Consider the following 7615-nt stretch of genomic DNA (forward strand, 5'->3'; position numbering starts at 1 on the left):
TAATGGGATGGTGATGAAGCTTGAGAAGAAAGGGGCAGAGGCAAAAGAGACTAGAAAGGAGACACGGGAAGAGAGGAGAGGTTAACTGTGATAACTTGATAGTTCTTAGGAACTGCACCAAAGATAAGCAGGCAAACACAAGAAACACAGAACCAAGAGACAACAGTTCTGTATCAGGAGAAGCTTGCGGTCCCTGTGCAGCACCTGCAGAGGGAGCCCTAAGCAGTGCTCGTGTTTCTGCAGTGGTGGAGGTGGGGAGGTCAGCTTCTTTGGGGCACATCCCAGGACTCTGAAGGCCAAGGCTGCTGTGTGCAGACAAACTGAAGGTCAGTGAGCTCTCCCAAGCTTTGCCACACCCCTGATGAGTGTGCAGCTCTCATCTTGCTGCTGTTATGTGTTTATGTGTCTATCTCTTTCACCAGGCAGGATTTACGAGGTCATGACCACGTCCTAATTATTCCTCTCTATATTCCCTCTGGCGCAGATCACGTACACAGTAGGTGTGCAACGTATTCTCTTAGAAACCTTTTTTCACAGAGATGTCCAAGGCTTTTAAGGCAGGGAGTTCTGCTAAGCCCCAGTCCCTAGGTCATCTGCATGGACAGTAACTTTCTTTAGTACATCACAAGAACAACAGTCAAAGATATTCATCTGAGCCACCACAGATGATTAAAAATTATGTTAGTACATACTTCCTAAGAAAGACAAGAAGGGAGTAATCTCAATATTATACTGGTATGATGGAATTTTGAAAGCTTTTGGCACTTGTATGGTTGGTCCTAATCTGCCTTGGAAAACTATGCTATTTATTTATTTCAACATTTTTTGGGATCTTGTTTAGTTCTCAACATTCCACTAAGGACAAGAGATTCCAAAATGGGTAAGTCAGCCAGTCCTTGACATGCATTTTCTGACTTTCAGTTAAATCTAGAGATGTTTAACAGTGATTCTAAAATTCATCCATCAGAAAAAATCAAGGTGTTTTTGTTTTTGCTGAGACTTAAATCTTTGATTAACTTTCCAGGACAAAGAACTATTTAAGAATGGTGTCCTTACAAGGCCAAAAATGTGAAATTCTGAATATCATTTTCAGGTGGCATAAATCAATGCCCCCTCACCCTACTGAGTTTAAAAGGGTGGGGGGCACATCAGTTCTCATACTGCTCTCAAGCAATACACAAGACTTCTGGGAACTTCGATTTTGCAGAGCTCAGCCAAAAACACATTCTGTGCAATTATCTTCTTAAAGAAAGAAAACAAAAAGAAGCTGAAACAAAAGACCCAACTGACAAAGCAAAGTCAGTTGAGTAATGGCCACTTCTTTCTAATGTACCAGGAGAGGCTCCCTCCTGCCCCTCATGAGTTCACACAGAACTCTACAATGCATGGTCTTCCCTCAGTAGCCACTACCATTTCTGTGACGTGTAGTAGGGTTTGAGTAGCAAAATGTAAAAGGGTGGGCAAAAAGCTCCTCCCTGGCTTTGATGCCCACCTTCAGCCACTGAAAAGCTATTAAAGAACAGACAGGGTTATAGGCTATGAGCTATTATGACCTCGTAAATGTTACCAAAATTTGCAGTCTACTCTGTAATAATTATTTTAAATCAGCCCAGTGTTCCCCATTTGAAGTAGCATAATTGATGAACATGGTGTTCTTTCCTACTTGTCCAGCAAAATGTATTCAGAGCAAGAGACCAGAGCAACATATTCAATAGGACTGGAAAGAGAGGGCAGGAGCAACAGCACTGGGGCCCACAAACAGAAGACCACAGTTGAGCATAAAGACATGTCAGCCAGTCCTCCTTGGCATCAACACTCTCCAACAGATCCACATTCAGTTCCAGTCTGACACATGCAAGTTTCAAGTCTTCATCTGGATAAAGAACTAAATACATGGCTTCGTGATAAACCATTTTATTGGAGAAAGGAAGAGCAGAAGTAGGTTACATATAGGATTTGACCACATCATATTCTAACAAGGCCTCTGTCCAGCTGTCATCTCTGTGGGACCTCCACAATGGGTGGATAGGCTGAGGTGGTTGTGGTCCTGTATATGACAAAGGCACATTTGGCAAGCTGCTTAGTATTCCTGTATCTGGAAGGATTGCCACCCTATTATCACCTCTATTACATCACTGCCATGACCACCATAGATATGGTACTACAAAAATAAAAAGACATTTTCCTTTAAAAAAAAATTTTTTTAATGTTTATTTATCTTTGAGAGAGAAAGAGAGAGACAGAGAGAGACAGAGTGCAAGCAGGGGAGGGGCAGAGAGAGAGGGAGACACAGAATGGGAAGCAGGCTCCAGGTTCTGAGCTGTCAGCACAGAGTTCGATGTGGGGCTCAAACTCACATGCCATGAGATCGTGATCTGAGCCAAAGTTGGACGCTTAACTGACTGGGCCACCCAGGAGCCCCAAAGACATACATTTTCTAATTCTAAAATCTCCCTGAAAACTTTAAAGAATTATTAGGATCCAAATTAAAATTTGTATTTGTAGATCACTTTTGGGGCTTAGCCTTGCCTCTCCCTTATTCATCAGGCCTTTCTAGGCCATATTTTTTGTTTGGTTTTTGCTTTTTTGAGAAAGAACTCAAAAAGCAATGTCCAGTAGACATCAGGTTGGTCCTATTAGCAGTTTTAAAAGCATCAGAACATGATTAAAAATTTTAGGAAAAAATTAGACTTCTCATAAATTAGTAATTATCCCATTAATTTTCTACAATAAAGACAAATTAATCTTTGTTTTATGTTTACCTTTTGAGAGAGACAGAGTATGAATGGGGGAGGGGCAGAGAGAGAGGGAGACACAGAATCTGAAGCAGGCTCCAGGCTCCAAGTTGTCAGCACAGAGCCCGACGTGGGGTTCAAACTCACAAACTATGAGATCATGACCTGAGTTCAACCAATTGAGCCACCCAGGCACCCCCAAATTAATCTTTTAAATGCACTGATTCTATCAGGTCCCTCCTCTGTTTCAAAATCCTCCAGAACTCACTAATGCCATGAGGGCAAAGCCCAAGACACCTAGTCTTTCAAGTTAGACATGCCCTCAAGGACCACTGAGGTAAGGTTCCCAGATTTACAAATAAGAAAACTAAAAGAAGAGGGTCCATCCAATGGGACCCAGACCTCTTGACCCAGGGTCGTCTCTTTCTACTGCTCCAAGGTTACTAGCATCACATCAGGTGGGTCTCACAGAACCACCCTTCTCCCTCAATATTCTGCTCACATGCCCAATTCTCTATGTCTCTGCTTCAGCCTTAACTTTTCTAGGAAGAAGCTTCCACACTGTTTCACCTTCCTTCAATTTTCTCTTTCCTAAATCTGACTTGTAGAGCAATGATTTGGTGTTTCTTAGACATCCTTCTCTAAAAAGACACTAAGTGCTTTGGGGGCAGAAAGCATCTCCTGTATTTGTCTCCCCCACTAGTGGAGGGGGTGTGAGGGTAGGCAGACAGTAGGAACTCAATAAACCCTTTTCAAAATGGCAAGCAGCAGGCTATCTCTGCCTTCTCACCTCCGTCTGCACCTGCTATTGCCCCTGACTAGAAAGCTCTCCTTCCTCATCTTTACCTAACTTCTGGTTTGCATGAGCTGTCCCTTCCCAAAGGTCCCAGTGTGCCTTCATAGCACCCAGCACACTGCAAGATATTCTTAATTCCTAATTGCATATCGCTTCCACAGGTCTAGAGTGCACATTCCTTAAGAGACACAGACTGTGTCTTTCACTCCCTAGTGTATTCCCATATTCCCAGCTTCTCACAGTGTTTATTCAAAATATGCACACAATGAAAAAATATAAAATAAACATCTCCAGATAAAAATTTAAACTCCTTCTCATGGAAATCCTTTCCTCCACATCTCCAAACTTGTCTAGCTTTCTATGCATACCTTGCTCTAGCCAGTCTAGTCTCCGGCTACTAACCCGTGGACCTATTTTCTTGGCTGAACCCTAAATGCCTCTGGTCACAGTCTCATCTCAGATAGAAAGCTCTCCCCGTTGGGTGCTTGGGTGGCTCAGTCAGTTAAGCGTCCAACTCCTGGTTTCAGCTCAGGTCATGATCTCACGGTTTGTGAGTTCCAGCCCCACGTTGGGCTCTGCACCGATAGCGTGGAGACTGCTTAGGATTCTCTCTCTCTCTCTCTCTCTCTCTCTCTCTCTCTCTCTCTCTCCCACCCCTTCCCTGCTCACACACTCTCAAATAAATAAACTTTAAAAAAAAAGGAACTCCTACCCATTAATCTCTGCCTGTTATTAGAATCCTACCTGTCTTTAAAGTGCAGAACAAGTCTTTGCATCTCTAAGAAACCTTGCCCCAGGCCACACAGGTCTTCCCCTTCTCCAAACTCGTCAGCACGCGTGCACAAGACCATTCATCGCCTACCCATGTTGGCACCTGTCCACAGTAATCTTTCCATCTCAGTCTAACTTGGCCTGTGGGAGGCCCCTCCCTCTGAAGTCACTCAGGAAAGCATCACACACACAGCTTTGAGACATCTCCTATAGTGTTGTTTTACATTGTTAACTTTTGTACATTTTTCTCTTGGCATCCTAATTCATTTTTAACTTTTTGAGGTAAGCCATGCTTTCCATGTCTTTGATCCTGTGCAATTCTTGGCACAAAGTAGGAGATTAATGAATATTTGTTACCTGACATGTTGGCTAGAAAACAAAAGTGTGCAGGATGAGAGAACTATAGAAACTATAAAAAAAAAAAAAAAACTTTTGCCGAATGTGCAGTTGTACATTTCTGATTATTAGAGGCTGTTTTAAAAGGTCAAATGTTGATAGTATAATTATACCATAATTTGGTAAAATTACTCTCTGGATAAAGGTTATTTTTAAATAGAAACTTCTGTCCATATGATAAAAAATTACAAATAGAGGAGAAAATTCACTAAAAAAGGAATCAAAAGGGAAAGAAAGAAAAACGTACAGCCAAAACTGCCACCCCCACATGCACCCCAGATCAGGAGCGTTGGCTAGAGCATCCACAACTGCATCAGCTGACTTTTATTAGAGTCTAGGTCATGACTGAGTTCACATAATGGCTCTGTAGAGGCTGGCCCAACAACTCCATGAACACGAGCTAAATAAGTCTCTCAATGTTGCAAGGGGCAGAAAGAGGAGGAATCAATCTCTTTCCTAGTTTGCCATAAACATTTCCTTATAATTACTGTTTGATGTACTGTGTCTAACGATTTAGTTTCATTTATTTTACATCTCACCATACTCTCCCCCCAAATATGCGCAGCAGCTGCTTTCGACCATAAATAACAATTTTAGAACACAAATGCTACGTTCAGGGTTCAGTAATTCAGGGTTCAGTAACCTAGCAACAGAATGTCAAGACCCCCTAATCTATACCCTCCACTGCGCAATATCCACATACCTCCAAGACATGGGCCTGCAAACTGCTGTTCAAATCAGGTTTGGCTAATCACAAATCAATACTGGCTGGCACTGGAAGTATCACAAAACACCTCTTGCTGGGCTCCAAAAGCCCAAGTGTCAAGGGATATAAATAGCAAATACACACATTACTAGAGACTAGCGGCCACAAGGTTGCCAATTTGGCCCTGGGAAAATCCAAATTAGCCAGCATCTGGAACCTCTAACAACTAACACCTCACTTGTGTTTTAGATACCAAAGGCTGAACACATGTTCTTAGTGGAAATGAATGAATGTGCCCATTACCAGGAACATTTTGCCAGAGGAAGACGGCAAGAAGTTTCGCTTTAATGAATTAATGAGAGCCGAATCCTCACCTCCAAGACATATTACAGGAAATAAAATGAAGACGCAGTTCTCCTCCCTCTTCTTTAGTTTGGTTTTGTCATCATCTCATACATCTCCTTAATGGACCTGGGTTTCTAGGGGTATTTGTAGCAAAGGATCCCTCATTTCCTAAAAAATATACGTACTTTATTGGTTTCTCTTCCTTACCCAGTACTGAAGGTCATGATATAGGAAAGCAGAATAACAATGTGTTTTTTTAATCAACCATTCTAGCAGTGGCAAAAATAAATGAAATGTGGGAGGCTGTTTATTTGTATGTCAAAGAGAAAGTGAAATTCTCTATAGGGTGACATAATCATTTGTTTTCCCCAATGAAGCAAACAAATCAAATAGGAATAAAACAGGAGCCACCCTTCATCATTCATGGTATAATGAGTTCTTGCTAGATTAACCATTCTCCTTCCTTGTTACACTCACTCCAAAAAACCAGATGTACAATGACATCAGCAAAACAGCCCAAGATCATCAATCCACAAGACAGGAAATGCAGCAGCCAGACTTGCATTCTTTTTAAGTATTAGCTGACTCCTGGCTGATGGCTCTAGCTCACCAATAGGATACATCTTTGGGTAGCAGCCATAATCAGGAGGATTTATCAGTAGCAGTGCCCTAGGACAGAGACACAAACTGGCCAGGGCTCTCCAGATCAGGAGGTTGCCTATGCAGTGTGCTTAAGATCAAAAATCTTAGACTCACTGATCCAGTGAGATTCTCTTCCCTCTAACTCAACCACCCATTATTAGAAGCTGGATAACAACAGCGTTCTGTCAAGAAGACTGAAAACCAAAGACAGAGTATATAGGGCATTGGGGAGTCCTGTCCACTGGCATTAGAAGAGTCCATTAGATAGATGAGGCCAGCACACTGCATACAAAGAACAAGCCCTTGGTTCAAGCCCTGACTGGCTGAGCACTCTGAAGTCCTAAGCAAAAGACCTGGCCAATGGAATGGATGATGTGGGTGCTCCTGGGTCACAGGAATGGGGAAAAGTGGTGAAACGGACAAATGCTACCTCTGACAGTGATGTTCAGAAGATGACAGGCATGTAAGTATCAGCATGTTCTGCGGATAAATGGAGACGAGGAAGAGAAGGCAAATGGAGACACGATGGAGAAAAGTAAGGATACCAGTCCTCAATATCAGTGATGGACAGCTATGGAATTAAGGGCACCTGCTGGCATCACAGATGTAGAACAACTGATTTTATACACCACTTTACCACTTGCAGAGCCTTTCACACAAATTGGCCCTGTTGATCTTCCAGGGTCTTCACTAGTGTCTTAGAAGACACCACTAATAAGACTCTAGATACCTGTAAAGCTAATCCAGATCTAGGGTGCTCCCCATGTGTGGAAGAAAGGATGTGCTACTTTTAGAAAAAGGGGTAGTGAACCATTTTATTTCCTTTGCTTGAGAGTAACAGAGTTTTAGTGAACAAAAGAAATCAGTAAGAGTATCAGAGCATATTTGATGGTATTTATAACATCTCTGACCTTAGTACCTCTTGTTGGCACACCCACAGCTCAATTTCTATTGAATGTCTACACAAGCTGCATTTATTTGGGATGTAAACATCCGTAAAGGGATCCTGCGTCTCCTGACAGTGCTAGCAGAAGCTTGAATGAGCAGAGTGATGGCTGGGATTTGGGGATTCACTGAGTGACTTCCTTTGACCGCTTGCTAATCCCTCCACTTCTGATCTATTTCTATCACTAGCTATCAACATGATTTTGAATTCACTTTGTGCCTAGGATGTCTAAAGAAAAGTGGTGATGGTTTCCAGTCTACTGTGGAGGAAATGTGTCT

The sequence above is a fragment of the Prionailurus bengalensis genome, chromosome E4 (assembly GCF_016509475.1).
Source record: "Prionailurus bengalensis isolate Pbe53 chromosome E4, Fcat_Pben_1.1_paternal_pri, whole genome shotgun sequence".
NCBI classification, from domain to species: Eukaryota; Metazoa; Chordata; class Mammalia; order Carnivora; family Felidae; genus Prionailurus; species Prionailurus bengalensis.